Raw genomic sequence first — 18,041 nt, forward strand, 5'->3', positions numbered from 1 at the left:
CCACCGGACCCCACTGGCGCGCCAGCCCACCGGACCCCACCCCACCGGACCCCACCCCACCGGACCCCACCGGCGCGCCCAACAGGCCGGCCGGCGAATCCCCCCACCCCTCCGTCGACAAATGCCCCTCCTCCCGTCCACGAGGCCGCCGGGGGCGGGGGCGCAAAGCAGAGACTGTCCCTGGGCGCTGAGTACGCTGGCTACTCCGCAGGCGCAGACCCTGGAGCTCACCCCGGCCGTCGGGGTCGGCGCACCGGGTGCTGGGCCTCCGCCGGCTCCATCCCGCCGTCCCGCCCTGGCAGGGCGCGGGTCATCCGCGACCCTCAGACTGCGGGCAGGAAGCGAACTAACTGGATGGTAATAAGAATGGGTAAACCAAAACCAAACCCGTTGCCCTCGAGTCAACTCAGTCTCATAGCGACCCTATAGGTCAGGGTAGAACTGCCCCACAGCGTTTCCAAGGAGCGCCTGGTGGATTCGAACTGCCCACGTTTTGGTTAGCAACCGAGCGCTTCACCACCACGCCATCAGCGTTTCCGTGGGTAGGGGGCGCGTATTCGGGGGAGGCCAAAGCAAACTGGCGTGGGGATTTTTAAGGAAAAGCTTAAATCACAAATTTCGATTTACGAAACGACAGAAACGTAAAGAGGGAATAAAAAAGCCATCGACTTCTCAGTGTCTGCGTTTGCGTTTATACCCCACAGATGTCTCCATCATGCACTTTCTCCAGAAGAAGGGCAAGTGTTTGTTTTCTGCACCTTTAACTTTGGAGAAATAACTGCGGGAAACCAGTGACTATAAATACTTGTAAATATCTCCACCGAAATGACGACCAGTGTTGCTGGGGCCAGTTTAATCAATGGGTTCGACATTACCAAATAAACCATTCCATCATTATATTGTAAAAAGTATACTATTAAAACTAGACCGATAGAACGTCAACGTTAATCCTGCGGTTAAAATTAGCTTGCGCTAATGGGAAATCAGAAACCACTTGAAGTATCATAGGTTTATGTCACCTCTAAGGAACCGTGAGACCCCTGGTGGCGCCGTGGTTAAGAGCTGGCTGTTAACCAAAAGGTCAGCAGTTGGAATCCCCCAGCCGCTCTCCGGAAATCCTGTGGGGCAGTTCTACGCTGTCCTATAGGGTCTCTATGAGTCAGAATAGACTCCACCGCAATGGATATGGTTTGGGTTTCAACTCTGAAATTGTCAAGAACGTATTCATTTTTCTCCCCTTTTCCACTTTTCTACCAACCAAGTAAATCTTCTCATTGGGCATTTGTCTATTTTTTAGATATGTTTTGAAAGGAAAGTCTTAAATTATATATTAAAGTGAAAGTACGAATCTTAACATGAATAAAACAAAAACCAAACCCACTGCGGACAGTGGATTCTGACTTAGGGCGCCCCCGTGTGTTACAGAGTAGAACTGCTCCATAGGGCTTTCTTGGCTGTAAGCTTTACTGAAGCAGATCACCAGGCCTTTCTTCTGTGTCCCTCTGGGTGGGTCCCAACCAACAACCTTTAGCTTAGTAGTGGAGAACAAAAAGTGTGAGCTAAAATGCTATCCTGACCCATAGACAAAGTTCATATAGAATCTGCAAACCAATGCTAAAGAAAAAATGAAACTCAGCTGCAAATCCTGTAAATTACTGATATTAGAAAATTCAATTCCAATCTCCTGTATCATTTGGGGTTTTTTTTTTTTTTTTTTTTTTTAACCTATAATGTGGACTCAGTATAGTATATCAACAGATTGTTTTCCATCTTCTGCCTGTTTTAGAAAGAACAAAGAGGAGAAAAAGGCTTGCCCGTGATTTGTGGTTTTTTAGATGACAGTCCATCTGTAGATAATACATGAAAAAAATCTACATCCTTTTGGTTATTCATATTTGGACATTTGTAACATGTTAAGGGCGGAGGGAAGCGCCTATTCTGATAAGGCTTATCAACTCCTTCGATTTCCCGTGAAATTCTATTCATGTCGGCGACAGTGCTGTTTTATGCAGTGAGTGATACAATATGGGACATAAACAATTTGAACAAAATACGTAGGTAGTTATCATACATTTAAAGGATGCTGTCGGGTCCTGAAGTTTGTCAGCCGACTTCCTTCCTGAAGAAAACCATGCAAACCATTTTCAATGTCTCCAGATTAAGAATTTCTTTTGTATCCTCTTACCTCTAAAAATAAGGCCGAAACCAATGATACAATCCAAATTCTTGCTTTGGGACCCTTCAGGATAACCTCAGAATACTGTTTTGTTGTAGACAAGAGGTGGTGAATTCAGAAGCCAATATGAAGTGCCTTACTTATTTTTTTAGGGTGTAAACAATCTTTAATAACAAGAAATATTTTCAATAATAAAGACATTAAATTTTTAAAATAAATCATGACATCCTACAAATATGAATGACTACATTAGCTATACAAGTTTCCAATGCAGTTACTTGAAAAACTTATTTTTACTAGGTCCAAGAAATTGAAGTTGTAATGACAGAAAACAAGAAGTTAAAAAAGGCAGCATTTAACATTTATGCATTTTATTTAGACTTATAAATATGTGTACAAATGAAATAATCAGAAATAATTACCTGGATAATTTCATGTAACTCAACTTTCTCCGAAGTGTGTACTATTTAAGACTTAATTGCCCATTTTATATTTAATCAAAATCATATTTTCCCCCATCAGAACCCAAGGCTTCCTTAGAAAATGAAGAGTATGTAAATAAGGTTCACTAGAATTGTAATAACAATATGTCCAACTCTTAGCTATCTTAGATTATTAATCCCCTAGTCACCATTCTTCTTTTTGCTACTTGTTAACACTTCACCCACAAATCCTGGATAGGAGGGAAGTAAAGATGAAATTGAACAAAACTCAATTTAATTTGATTTCCTACTTGTTAGAAATTGAAAGAAAAAAACACTGGAGTAGGGATGGCAGCACTACATAGTGTAGACCAGTCCTCGTACTGTTTCCTTAGCCTCTCTAAGCCCCCATTTCCTTATCTGATAAGTGGTGGTAATACCATTAACCTCATGAAATTGTGAGGATTAAATGAGATAACGTGCCGAAAATATTTTACACAGTGCCTGGTACATAGTAAATACTCAACAAATATCAACTTTAATTATTAGAAACCGAAAGACAGACATGATTTCTAGCTCATATTTTACATACATGGTATATTTATTCTTTTTTGACAAAACCCATTGCCGTTGAGTTGATTCTGACTCACAGCCAACCCTACGGGACAGAGTAGAACTGCCCCATAGAGTTTCCAAGGAGCACCCGGAGGATTTGAACGGCTGACATTTTGGTTAGCAGCCATAGCACTTAACCACTATGCCACCAGGGTTTCTTCTTCTTTGACAAGGAAATTGAAAAATAATTTCAGAATTTGTAAACTATAATTTCCAAACATAATTGTCATAATAACTTTATCCTGCATTACTATACAATAATAGAATTATTAATGGGAAGGTGTGACCTGCTTCATCAAAATTTTTAAAGCATACAATTTTCACAAAGACAAAACTGAGGGAAAATATGCTTGAAGTGATTTCAGGGGCTTAGTGTCTAGCCAGCCTCAAATCAAACAGAATTTGTTAAATTTTGATCCTAGTTGGTGTTTAGTACTGAACTTTATGGTAGCAAAACCATTTAATGGCTTTAAATCATTAAGTAAAAATTATTTGCATGAAGAGTTCTGTACACTCAATAGTTTTAGGGATTCCCTCTTTCTGGGTAGGTTAGTTAACAACAGCCCCGGTGAGTTTCACCAGGTCAGCATGTCTACCGAACCTCTATTGCACCGTGTGCAGGGTCCTTCAAAGCAACAATCCTGAATTCTTACGGTTGGTTATGAATCAATCAATCAATTCACCGTTTTGAGATGGCCAAAGAAGCCAGATTTCTGTCAGGGAACCACTTTGCCAGGAGAAGCATTCCTATCTGCAGAAATCACAGGTAGCATGTTCAGGAAATCAAACCAGTTGCCTTCAAGTTGTGTCCAACTCATGGAGACCCCATGTGTGTCAGAGTAGAACTGTGCTCCGATGGATAAGAGGGTTTTCAATGGCTGATTTTTTGGAAGTAGATCAACAGGCCTTTCTTCCGGCACCTCTGGGAGGATTTTACATTAGCAGCCCAGTGTGTTAACCATTTGCACCCCTCGGGACCCATGTAGTCTTTAGCCTAGCTTTAATTCATTTGTCTTAACCAATTCTTTTAAACTGTGCTTAGGTTTACTATTTACGTTCTCCCACCTACAAACTGAATATAAAAATGTTCATCATATGCTTGCCTCTCTGAGAAATTGCTAACAGTCAGAAAATGAATTTAAAAGTGCTTTGTAACCCTAAGGAGATACAGAAGTTCTTATTTCTAAAACAAAAAAGAAAACTGAATTAGATTATTGCTAAGATCTCGTATGATCTATGATTCTGTTCTCGGGCTACTCTTGTGTTAAATATATAGATGACCATAAAATGTGATGAAATTATTTTTAACATTTTAGATAATGTTCCAGGAAAGCAAGCAAGCCATATGAGCTAAGTACCAGAAAATACATATTCTTATGAATACTTAAGCTTCGTTAGTGGTAAAGGAGTCTGGATTATATGTTTTTCTAATGAAATAATACCTTTAGAAATGCGTTATTATTGACTTGCTCAAAGCATTTGATCAAGATAATTTGTTTAGCTTCACTAGAAAGAATATTTAATATTGTGAAAATAAAATTAAAATATTTTATCTACACATCTTTCTACTTGAAACAAATGAAATTTCCTTAATGTAGAACACAATTATTCAAGATTCCTCTTTTAATAATAATAATAAATAACAGCCACCTTTTGTTGAGCTTTTGCCATGTGCTGAACCTTTTACAAATACCTCACTTAACCTTTGCGACTTTTCTTTGAAGTGGATATTATTCTCTTATTACAGATAAACTGAAGTTCAGAGAAGTTGAATAACTTTCTTAAGATGACACAGAAATCAGTAAATTGAGAGAAGCTTACCTTTTTCTGCGAGCATTTTGCCATATACTACTTTGTACGCATCCTTTTTATGGACACATGATCTTTTTAGAAACTAGATTATCTTTTCTCTGAGAATAGAGAATGTTTTTTTCCATCCCTTCCACCGAGTGCAGCGTTCTGTACACTGTAGATACTCAGTAAATAATGAATGTTGGTGATACTCATTACTGGGCAAAATGCTGCAATGCCATGTTAAATAAAGAGTAGAGTTTTACACGAACAGAACAAACTAAAAGAGCAATACAATTACGTAGGTGATGCATGCCTGTAATTTTATTGAAGAACGTGGAATAATTCTGGGGAAAATATCATGGATTTTCTAAATTACCCGGTAAATTACAGGCAGGTAGACTCAAACTTCTGGTGCATTAATGGCGATGGAGCTCAAAACAGTGGTCAGAAAAACTAAGCGCTGGTGTTCTTGTAACAAATGACATGGCTTTTTTTTTTCTGCTATTTTCCAGCAGTGATTAAAGAGAGGATCAATTTCATAGAATTGTTGATGAAGAATTTCCTAGAGAAAGCATTAGCTTTTAAAAAAGTATTTAACTTGGATTTGAACTTTTTCAGCGCTCAGACAGAGGGCGCCCTTCCACCACCAAGGACATACCAATCACTAACACGCTCTTTGTTGCCCCCTGAATAACGGCTACCAGAAGGAAGGAAAATGCATTGTTTTGGCTAAAAAAGATGACAGAATGTTTGTTTAATGTTGATTTTAACCCGCTTTTGGCTTTAAGTCTTCTTAGCTGTTGCCTGAATTGACTGTCTTACATTTTTTTCACTTCTTAAAAGCGATAAAGGTCAAGTCAACCAACTTTCTAATTTGGGAGATTACTTTAACAAATATAAAGTCACATCTAAAATTTGAAGGATGAAACTGTGATCATGGCTTCTGTGTTTGACTGAAATCACTGACAGTGGGTTTGTCAACATAAATATAAACACACGCGTGTGTGCACACATACATACGCACATACACGCTAGGTCATGTGCTAAGTACTTTCCATGCATTATTCTCACAACTCAATCACATAAATAGTTTTGTCATCCTCTTTCTAAAAATAAAAAAAGTGGAAGGTTAGAGATACTAGGAAGCGTTTCCAGGTTCAGTAAGTAATAAGTGACAAAATTCAGATTTGAACCCTGGAGATGTGAACAGAGATTTGAACACTGGAATCCACACTTTTACCCAGAATACTGGGAATGACAGTTTCCCCTATCCATGGCACAAAATATGTAATTAATAGCAAAATGGGAGATTTTCCCTTTAATTTCCAGTTTTTTTTTTGAAAATTTACAGCAACATCAGAATCACCACGACTTAATTTAGGAATAATATTGAGAAATTAGATTTTTATTTGCTGGTAGTGTAGTAATTAAATCCCAGATGTTATAGAATGATTCGGTTCCTGACCAGGAGAACACTCAAGTTTAGAAAGTGCCTGATAGAATGAAAAAAACAAAAACAAAAAAGCATTGAATTGAAAGCCAGGTAATCTGATTTATAGTCTATTTTACTGCTGATAGCTGGATGAGCTTCAGAAGTGATTTAAGCCCACTAGACCTCTGTCTTTCAAATGAAGGAAATGGACTAGAAAACCTCAGTTTTATGTCTTGCATATGGAAGTCCATCTCTTTGTTTTATATTCTGGATACTGTACATGTCTTGCGTAATTCCTGAGGGTGATAGAGGAATATAAATCTAACAAAGTCAAGCACCTGCTTCAGTACTGACCTGGAACCCCAAATGGTGTAAGGTCCAGAGTATCTGTCTTTGACATTCCGGAAGACATGCCCTCACTTTCCCTCTGTCTATGCATGGAGTGTCTGGGGGATAGCCTGTTCACTCTTTCTTTAATTTGGGTTAAGCATTTCCTTAAGTGCAAGAAGTAAAAGCATCTATCTCTCTTCTCTAGTTCCTGGTGGATTTTTTCAACTTTCTGAGTGAAGACTGCATGTACGAATATTCCTTTGCTTTCTCCTGTAAGATGGTTAAGAACTATTCCTTTCGGGCAGTAAAGTGATGCCATTCAAGGCTTAAGACAGGAGAGAGGTAAAGGGAATGATAGCCTAGCTCTTAAGTGAATGTTTAATTTAATTCCACTATTTTTGACTGAGTTAAAACTTCTAAATTGAATGGCCCTTACCCTCTATGAGGAGCCCTGGTGGGGCAGTGGTTAAGAGCTATGGCATGCTAGGGCTGCTACCCAAAAAAAGGTCGGCAGTTCAAATCCGCCAACTGCTCCGTGGAAACCCTATGGGGCTGTTCTACCCTGTCCTGTAGGGTCGCTATGAGTCGGAATCCACTTGATGGCAATGAGTTTGGTTTTTTGTTTTTACCCTCCGTGAAGTCATTTTTCTGTGTGTTCTTAGAGGAAAGTGTCTGGAGCTCTTAAATAAGCGTGTATGTCTCGACGTTCGTTACTGAAGGATTTGTGGACGATGGTCATTCATTGGGAACCCTGGTGGTGCAGTGGTTAAGCTCTCAGCTGCTAACCGAAAGGTCAGTGGTTCTAACCCACCAGCGGCTCCTCGGAAGAGAGATGTGGCAGTCTGCTTCGGCAAAGATTGCGGTCTTGGAAACCCAGTGGGGCACTTCAGTTCTGTCCTACAGGGTTGCTATGAGTCGGAATTGATTGACAGCAACCAGTTTGGTTTGATTCATTCATTCGACAAGTATTTATGAACACCTACTATGTGCTGGCCGTGGAAATATAGCATTGAACAAAACAGACAAAATCCCTAACCTCATCGAGTTTACAATCTAGTGAGGGCAATCAGACAATAAACAAAATAAGTATTTTAGATAGTAATAAGCTCTACAGAGAAAAACAAAGCAGGTTTAAAGAAGGGAGATAAGGAGTATTGGGATGTGTAAGCCTTTCAGTTATAACAGGGCCGTCCAGGAACTCTTCACTGAGAAGTGGGCATTGAGCAAACACCTGGAGGAGGTGAAGGGAGTAAGCCACGTGAACCCTAGACCAAGAGTCTTCAGACAAAGGGAAGAGCAATTGCAAAACCCCTGAGGTGGGAGTGGGCTGCTCAAAAAACAGCAAAGTAGCCAGGGTAGCTGGAGCTGAGTCAGTGATGGAGAAAGATGGGTAATGAGCCCAGTTTGTTATTTTAAGAGCCTTGGCTTTTATTTTGAGTGGGATGGGAAGTCACTGGACAGTTTGAGGAGAGATCAATCTGGCTACCGGGTGAGAATAAATTGCAGAGGGCAAAAGCAGAATCAAGGAGATGGGTTAAGAGGCTTTTACAATAATACAGGTAAGAGATGACAGGTCTTGGAGATGACGAGAGAGTAGCGGACTCTGGAGATTGGGACAGTATTTCCCAATGGCTTGAGTGAGGGATCTGTGAGAAAGAGAGGGATGCAGCATGATACCAAGGTTTTTAGCCTGAACAACCAGCAGGGTGGAGTTGCCATTAACTGAGATGGAGAAGACTGCAGGGAAAGCAGGTTCTGTTGGGGAAGACTGCCTTCCCCCGCTCAGCTGCAATGCCGCCACATCACCCATACGCCACACACCTGCAATACGGGGCGCAACCACTCTTAGCTGCTTCTCCTTCCAATCCATCCTGTGTGCCATAGGAATCAAGATTAGGCTGTATGGTTTGGGGAAAACCAAACGCTAGGTCGATATCTGAAGGTTAAACGTATTTTGCGTTTGTTTTATTTGTATAATAGGGGGTTGCCTTTGTATCTTATTGTTTTCAGAGTTGTTTTTAATGGTTCAACAAACTCTGAATAGAACTACAGCAACATAATTCTCTCCTCTTTTCTACCAGAAATGCTTTTGTAATCCTGTTAATTGGACTACTTTAAACTAAGTAAGTGTTGTATCTCTTCTTTATAAATTAATGTTTATACCCTTTGTAAAATAAACATAAAGGCCTTTTTGTTCACTTAACATTTTTACATTCTTGATGACCTACTATAAGATTGCAAGGAGTTTAAAAATTGGCAGTGGAATGGTAGATTTGTATTATTTGTCTGATCGTAATGTTGTAACACACTGATCATGCAAAATATATAATTCGCTTGTTTCTGTTCTTTAACATGTGCAGGGCTGTAACAACACAGACTGGAGAAGGTGACATAAGGTAAAGAAAGCGAGGAAATTGCCATCTAAATAAAACATTTGCTTCTAATATTAGCGGTGTTTTCTCTAGAATATTAGCTAACCACGTTTTTAACTTTTCTCAGTGCTTTTTTTATCTCCATTTTCCAAAAAGTATTGTATGAGCTCACTTATATGAAAAGATAAGAACAGGCAAAGCTTGTTAGTGGTTACCAGGGGCGGGAGGAAGGGGGAAGACACGGGTTTGTGCTTCTGGAACACTGAGTTGAGGTTTACACTGGTAGAAAAACCACATTGATTAAGGGTAAAGGCTGCACAGCTGATTAATGTAATTGCTGTCGATACGTTGTACGCTTGCAGAAAGTTGAGTTGGTAAATGTTGTGTGATAGATATATTTAAAACAATAACAACAAAAAAGAGCAGCTGTTGAGGCTGCTTACATACAACCAAACACCTCATGGGATTTGGTTCCTTGGTTTGGAGGTTTAGGGTCATGGTTTCATGGCACATCCCGGTTAATAGGCCTAATATTGTGCTTAGGGCTTCGATTCTACCTCCTAGTTCATTGTGTAGTGCCTGGGGATTTAAAAGCTTGCAAGCGGCCATCCAAGGTACAACAACTGGTCTTGATTCACCTGGAACAACAGAGGAAGAAGGAAAGTCAGGAATAGGGGGAGGAAATGGAACGTGTGGCTAATTGCCTCCATAAACAACTGCCTCCTTTGCCGTAAGACTAGAAGAACCGGATGGTGCCCAGCTACCATTACTGAATGTTTTGATCAAAGATTCTATAGAAGAATCCTAATCAAAAGGGTTGAAAACGTGGAAAAGAATTTCAAATTCTCATGAAATCCAGCATTTCTGGAGCCACTGAGGCTGGATGAACCCCCAAAACTAATTTTGTTTTTGTAGATTCTTTTTTTGTTGTTGTTATTATTGTGCTTTAGGTGAAAGTTTACAGAGTAAATTAGTTTCTCATTAAACAATTAATACATATTGTTTCGTGACATTGGTTGCCAACTCCACGACATGTCAACACTCTCCCCTTCTCGACCTTGAGTTCCCCATTTCCATTCGTCCAGCTTTCCTGTCCCCTCCTGCCTTCTCGTCCTTGCCCCTGGGCTGTGTGCCCATTTAGTCTAGTAGATGTGGTTGAACTACGTGTGTTATTATTTGTTTTATAGGCTTGTCTCATCTTTGGCTGAAGGGTGAACCTTCATTACTGAGCTAAAAGGGTGTCCGTGGGTCAGGCTTTCAGGTTTCTCCAGTCTCTGTCAGACCAGTAAGTCTGGTCTTTTTTTCGTGTGAGTTTGAATTTTGTTCTACATTTTTCTCCAACTCTGTTCAGGACCCTCTATTGTGATCCTTGCCAAAACGGTCAGTGGTGGTAGCCAGGCACCATCTAGTTGCGCTGGACTCAATCTGGTGGAGGCTATGATAGTTGTGGTCCATCAGCCCTTTGGACCATTTTCCCTTGTGTCTTTGGTTTTATTCATTCTCCCTTGTTCCAGATGGGGTGAGACCAGTGGAGGATCTTAGACAGCCTCTCACAAGCTTTTAAGACCCCAGATGCTACTTACCAAAGTAGGAGGTAGAACATTTTCTTTAGAAACTATGTTATGCTGGTCGAGCTAGATGTCCCCCTAGACCATGGTCCCCAGCCCTCAGCCCAGTAACTCGTTCCCTCAGGGAGTTTGAATGTGTCTATGAATCTTCTATGACTTTGTCTTGGTCAAGTTGTGAACCTCCAAAACTATTGGTCTGAGATAATCTTTAAACCTTAAATTAATAATATCCCCTGAAGTCTTCTTTAAACCAAACAATGTTGTTGTTGTTGTTAGGTGCCACCCAGTTGGTTCTGACTCCTAGTGACCCTATGGACAACAGAACAAAACACTGCCCGGTCCTGTGCCATCCTCACAATCATTGCTGTATTTCAGCCCATGGTTGCAGCCACTGTGTCAATCCATTTTGTTAAGCGTCTTCCTCTTTTTCGCTGACCCTCTACTTTACCATACATGATGTCCTTCTCCAGAGACTGGTCTCTCCTGAGAACATGTCCAAAGAATGTGAGACAAAGTCTCACCATCCTCACTTCTGAGGAGCATTCTGGCTGTACTTCTTTTAAGACTGATCTGTTCATTCTTCTGGCAGTCCATTGTATATTCAATATTCTTCGACAACACCATAATTCAAAGACATCAATTCTTCTTCGATCATCCTTATTCACTGTCCAGCTTTCACATGCATATGAAGTGATTGAAAATACCATGACTCGGGTCAAATGCACTTTAGTCCTTAAAGTGATATCTTTGCTTATTAACACTTTGTTGTTTTTAGGTGTCATTGAGTCGGTTCCGACATAATCGACACTGTGTACAATAAAATGAAACACTGCCTGGTCCTGCGCCATCCTCACAATCATTGCTATTTCTGAGCCCATTGTTGCAGCCACTGTGTCAGTCCATCTTGTTGAGGGTCTTCCTCTTTTTCACTGAGGTCTTTTGTAACAGATTTGCCCAATGCAATATGTCATTTTATTTCTTGACTGCTGCTTCCATGGGCATTGATTGTGTCTCCAAGTAAAAGAAATCTTTGACAATGTCAATCTTTTCTCTGTTTATCATGATGTTGCTTATTGGTCCAGTTGTGAGAATTTTTGTTTTCTTTATGTTGAGGCATAATCCATACTGAAGACTATAGTCTTTGATCTTTTTCAGTAAGTGCTTTAAGTCCTCTTCTCTTTCAGCAAGCAAGGCTGTGTCATCTGCATATTGTAGATTGTTAATGAGTCTTCCTCCAGTCCTGATTCCTCATTCTTCTTCACATAGTCCAGCTTCTCGGATTATTCGCTCAGCATATAGATTGAATAAGTATGGTGAAAGGATACAACCCTGACACACACCTTTCCTGATTTTAAACCACACAGTATCCCCTTGTTCTATTTGAATAACTGCCTCTTTGTCTATGTACAGGTTCCACATGAGCACAATTAAGAGTTCTGGAGTTCCTATTCTTCAAAGTGTTATCCATAATTTGTTATGATCCACACAGCTGAATGCCTTTGCATAGTCAATAAAACACAGGCAAACATCTTTCTGGTATTCTCTGCTTTCAGCCAGGATCCATATGACATCAGCAATGATACCCCTCATTCCACGTAAGTATCGCTATTCACAGATGATGTGATCTTATACACAGAAAACCCCAAAGAATCCAAAGAAAGCTACCGGAACTAATACAAGATTTCAGCAAAGTAGCAGGATACAAGATTAACATACAAAAATCAGTAGGATTCCTCTACACCAACAAAGAGAACTTCGAAAAGGAAATTGCCAAATCTGTACAATTTACAATAGCCCCTAAGAAGATAAAGTACTTAGGAACAAATCTAATCAGGGATGTAAAAGTGTTATACAAAGAAAACTACAAAACATCGCGTCAAGAAACCAAAAGAGGCCTACATAAGTGGAAAAACATATCATGCCCATTGATAGGAAGAGGACTCAACCTTGTGGAAACGTCAATTCTACCCAATGCAATCGTGATCCAAATTCCAATGACATTTTTTAATGAGATGGAGAAACAAATCACCAACTTCACGTGGAAACGGAAGAGGCCCCAGATAAGTAAAGCATTACTGAAGGAGAAGAACAAAATTGGAGGCCCACACTACCTGATTTTAGAACCTGTTATACCACCACGGTAGTCAAAGCAGCCTGGTACTGGTACAACAACAGACACATAGACTAATGGAACAGAATTGAGAATCCAGATGTAAATCCATCCACCTATGAGAAGCTGATATTTGACAAAGGCCCCGTTAAATGGAGAAAAGACAGTGTATTTAACAAATGGTGCTGGCATAACTGGATATCCATCTGTAAAAAAATGAAACGGGACCCATACTCACACCATGCCCAAAAACGAACTCAAAATGGATCAAAGACCTAAACATAAAATCTATAATGATAAAGATCATGGAAGAAAAAATAGGGACAATGCTAGGGGCCCTAATACATGGCATAAACAGGATACAAACCATAACTAACAATGCACAAATACCAGAAGAGAAACTGGATAACTGGTAGCTCCTAAAAATCAAACACTTATGCTCATCAAAAGACTTCACCAAAAGAGTAAAAAGAGAACCTATGAACTGGGAAAAAAATTTGGGCTATGACATATCCAATAAGGGTTTAATCTCTAAAATCTATAAGATACTGCAAAATCTCAACAACAAAAAGACCAACAATCCAATTAAAAAATGGGCAAAGGATAGGAACAGACACTTCACCAAAGAAGACATTGGCAGCTGACAGACACATGAGGAAGTGTTCACGATCATTAGCCGTTAGAGAAACGCAAATCAAAACTGCAATGAGATACATCTCACCCCAACAATGCTGGCACTAATCCAAAAAACACACAATAACAAATGTTGGAGAGGTTGTGAGGAGACTGGAATTCTTAGGCACTGCTGGTGGGAAGGTACACACCATTTTGGAAAATGATATGGCGCTTCCTTAAAAAGCTAGAAACAGAAATACCCTATGATCCAGCAATCTTACTCCTAGGAATGTACCCACAAGAAATAAGAGCCATCACACGAACAGACATATGCACCTTCATGTTCACTGCAGCATTATTCACAGTAGCAAAAAGATGGAAACAACCTAAATGCTCATCAACAGATGAATGGATAAACCAATTATGGTACATACCCACAATGGAATACTATGCAACAATAAAGGACAATGTGAACATGTGAAATATCTCACCTATAGTTGAATCTGTAGGACATTATGCCAAGTAAAATAAGTCAGTCACAAAATGGCAAACACTGTACCAGACCACTATTATAAGAACTCAAGAAAAGGTTTACACACAGAAAAAAGCATTCTTGGATGGTTACGAGCATGGGGAGGGAGGAGAAGGGAAATCACTAACTAGATAGTAGACGAGAGTCAACTTTGGTGAAGGAAAGGACAGCATACAACACAGGGGAAATCAGCACAACTGGATCAAAGCAAAAGCATAGAAGTTTGCTGGACACATCCAAACACTTTGAGGGACAGAGTAGCTGGGCTGGGGCCTGGGGACCATAGTTTTGGGAAACATCTAGGTCAATTGGCATACCATAGTTTATAAAGAAAATGCTCTACATCCTACTTTGGTGAGTAGTGTCTGGGGTCTTAAAAGCTTTCGATTGGCCATCTAAGATATATTTACTGGTTCCATCCCAATCGGAGAAAAGGAGAATGAAGAAAACCAAAGACACAAGGAAAATACTAGCCCAAAGGACTAAAGGACCAAATGAAGCAGAGACTCCACCAGCCTGAGACCAGAAGAACTAGAAGGTTCCCGGCTACCATCAATGACTGCCCTGACAGGGAACATAACAAGGAGTCCCTCATGGGTTGGGGAAAAAAGACCAGACTTATCCGTCTGAAAGAGACTGGAGGAACCCCTGAAGCCATGGCCCCAGATGCTCTCTTAACCCAGAACTGAAACCATTCCTGAAGCCCACTTTTCAGACAAAGATTGACAGGTCTATAAAACAAATAATACATGTGAGGAACGTGCTTTTTAATTCAATCAAATCTGTGAGACCCAATGGGCAGCTCCTGTCCAAAAGCAGGATGAGAAGGCAGGAAGGGACAGAAACTGGACGAATGGATACAGGGAACCTGGGGTGGAAAGTGGGAGTGTGCTGTCACATTGTGGGGATTGCAACCAATGTCACAAAACAATATGTGGATACATTTTTGAATGAGAAATTAACATGAGCTGTAAACTTTCACCTAAACCACAATAAAAAAAGTAAAAAAAAGAACAACAAAAATATAAACCTAACAATAAATGCACAAGACTTACATGAAAAGAAAAATCTATAAATATTTTTTGAAAGGCAATTTAAAATGTTTTGATTAAATGGATAGATAATATTCAATATTCAAATTCAATACTCATATACATTATTGTAATGATGCCAATTTCTCCTAACTAATCTTTAACTTTAATGCAGTCTCAATCAAATCCCCAGTGGGATATTTGGGAAGGCAGGGATATGACATATGAAAAAAGAAAATAGACAAGAATACAATTTTTTTTTAATTTTATTTTAAAGAGCAATGGAGAGCAAATGGAGCTGGAAAGACTTGCTCTATCAGATATTCAGAACATCGAAAGCAGTTCAGATAGTTAAGTAATGGCAAAGGAAAGACAAAGAGATTGCAATGGAACAGAATGTACAGAAACAGACCCAAGTGTAAGTGGAAATTTACTCTATGATAAAGGTCATATTTCAAATCAGTGGGTAAAGTGTGGGCAGTCTAGGAGATATTGAGACAATTAGCTATCCATTTAGGAAATAAAGGTTAATCCATTCCTCAAAACTTATATAGAAAGAATTATAGATAAATCAATGATCACAATGTACAAATCAAAATTGTAAAAATACTAAAAAAAAGAATATTTTTATTCTTGAACTGGGAGGAGTTTTCCTAGGGAAACATAAACTTCAAAAACCATGAAGTACCATAATCTTAGACTTCATAAGTTAACTCTGCATATTAAAATATTAAGGACAACCATTTAAAAATGGAAATAGAATGTACTTAGAAGCTAAATTGGGAGAAAAAGGGAATAAAGAAAACTCAGTCAATCCAATAAAAGGCAGGAAATGAGAGGGGGCAAGGGATGGAAAAAGTACTCTAAAAAGCAAAAAATAAGGTGGTAGAAAATAATCTACATACACAATATTATGTATTTATAATTAGTATAAATAGATAAAATTTACCAGTTTAAAAATATATTGATTTATTAGATTAAAAATAGTTGTATGCTGTCTTCAACAGACACATGTAAAACAAGTTTTCTTTTAGAAAATCTCCCAGCATGGTTCAAAGCAGTATAGGAAAAGGTAGCAGACAGATTCTGATCAAGAGAAAGCCGTCCAATGCGTCTGTGTGTGTGTGTGTGTGTGTGTGTATGTGTGGCCACCAGAAAATAAACGACAGTCCATTAATTTTTCATACATAAGGTAAAGGCACGATTACAGTGTCAAAGCAGAAAAAGTATTGCAAAGGCAGTATGTACAATGCATTTTAAGGCAAAAAGAATTAAGACTTAAACGTGGAAAAAAAAAAGTAAAACTTTTAAATTTGAATTCAGGATAGGAAAGACATTCTTAAACCAGAAGCAAATACCACCAACCTTAAAGTAAAGACTGATTAATTTGACTCCCTAAATTAAAATTAAAAATTTATCCACAACAGAAAGAACTGTAAATGGATGGAAGACAAGCCACAGACTAGGAGACAGTTGTGTGGGGAGTGTGTAAGCGTGTCTGTTTATATATCTGAAAGAATGAGTATTCAAGCTATCTAAAGCACCTCATAAAACAGGATTTAAAATGGATGAATGTATGGAAATCTACTGCTAAGTTTTTTTTTATGCTATATTGCTGTGTTTTTGGTAAAAGTTTACACAGTGGATTAGGTTTCCATTTAATAATTTCTGTACATATGGTTCAGTGACATTGGTTACATTTTTCACAATGTGTCAGCATTCTCCTGATTCCACTCTTGCTGTTCTGTAACTTTCCGTTAATCTAGCTTCCCTGCCCCCACCCCCCTTTTCATCTTTGCTTTACGATAAATGTTAATTGCTCGGTCTCATATAGGTGATTATTTAAGAAGCACAGTACTCATGGGTAATATTGTTTATTTTATGAGCCAACCTGTTATTTGGCTGAAAGGTAACCTCTGGGAGTGGCTTCAGTTCCAAGTTCAAAAGATATCTCAGGGCGATAGTCTTGGGGGTTCCTCTAGTCTCTACCGGTCCAGTAGGTCTGGCATGTTTTAGGAATTTGAGTTTTCTTCTTCTTCCATTCCATCCGGGACCATCTTACTGTGTCCCTGATCAGAAGGATCAGTAGTGGTAACCAGATGCCATCCAGTTCTGGTCTCAAGATAAACGAGGCCATGGTTCGTGTGGGCTGTTCGTCCTGTTGATTCTTTTCTTCTTTGAGTCTTTGGTTTCCTTCTTTCTCTTTTGCTCCACATGAGACCAATAGTTGTATCTTAGATGGCCCCTCGCAAGCTTCTATGACCCCAGACGCTGCTCATCAAACTAGGATGTAGAACATTTTCTTTACGAGCTATGTTATGCCAATTGACTCAGTTGTCCCACAACACTATCGTCTTAAGCCTTCAAACCCAGTAAACCAATCCAGTGAGGTGTTTGGCTGCGTCTAGGAAGTATCCGTAACTGTGCCCCCATGTGCTTTATTATCTATATGAATATACGTGCGGCACACACAAACATATATATACGTATGCCTACAGATGCGCCTATACACACATACCCGTATACTCACATGTGCCCTCTTATGCACATATATGCATACATATCTACCTGTGTAATCACATACATATTTTTTGGTTGTTATTAGTGTTGTTGCAAAATCGTATGTGTTATAGCGTTTACAAAAATTGTCCCTTATGCCTGTGTACTTCTTAGTGTCTTCATTTACCTTGAACAAGTTGTGCCCATTTCACGCACATTGGCTATTGCCTTTCCCATCACCAGAAATAACAAGTGTCTGCTGTCTAGAAAGTGATTCCCCCTCCCTCTCCCTCCCATCCATGGTATCCACCAGAGAACATTGCCTTCAGTATGTATACCTATCCTTATCTTTTTGTAAAAGTGAGACCATACAGTATTAGTCCTTTTATGACTGACATTTCATTCAGCATAATGTCCTCCAGATTCATCCATGTTATGTTTCGAGAACTCATCGTTATTCTTTATAGCTGCATAGTATTCTGTTGTATGTATGTACCACGATTTATCTATTCATCCACTGATGGACACGTAGGTTTTTTCCATCT

Source organism: Trichechus manatus, unplaced genomic scaffold (genome assembly GCF_000243295.1).
Source record: "Trichechus manatus latirostris isolate Lorelei unplaced genomic scaffold, TriManLat1.0 scaffold00250, whole genome shotgun sequence".
In the NCBI taxonomy this organism is placed as follows: Eukaryota; Metazoa; Chordata; class Mammalia; order Sirenia; family Trichechidae; genus Trichechus; species Trichechus manatus.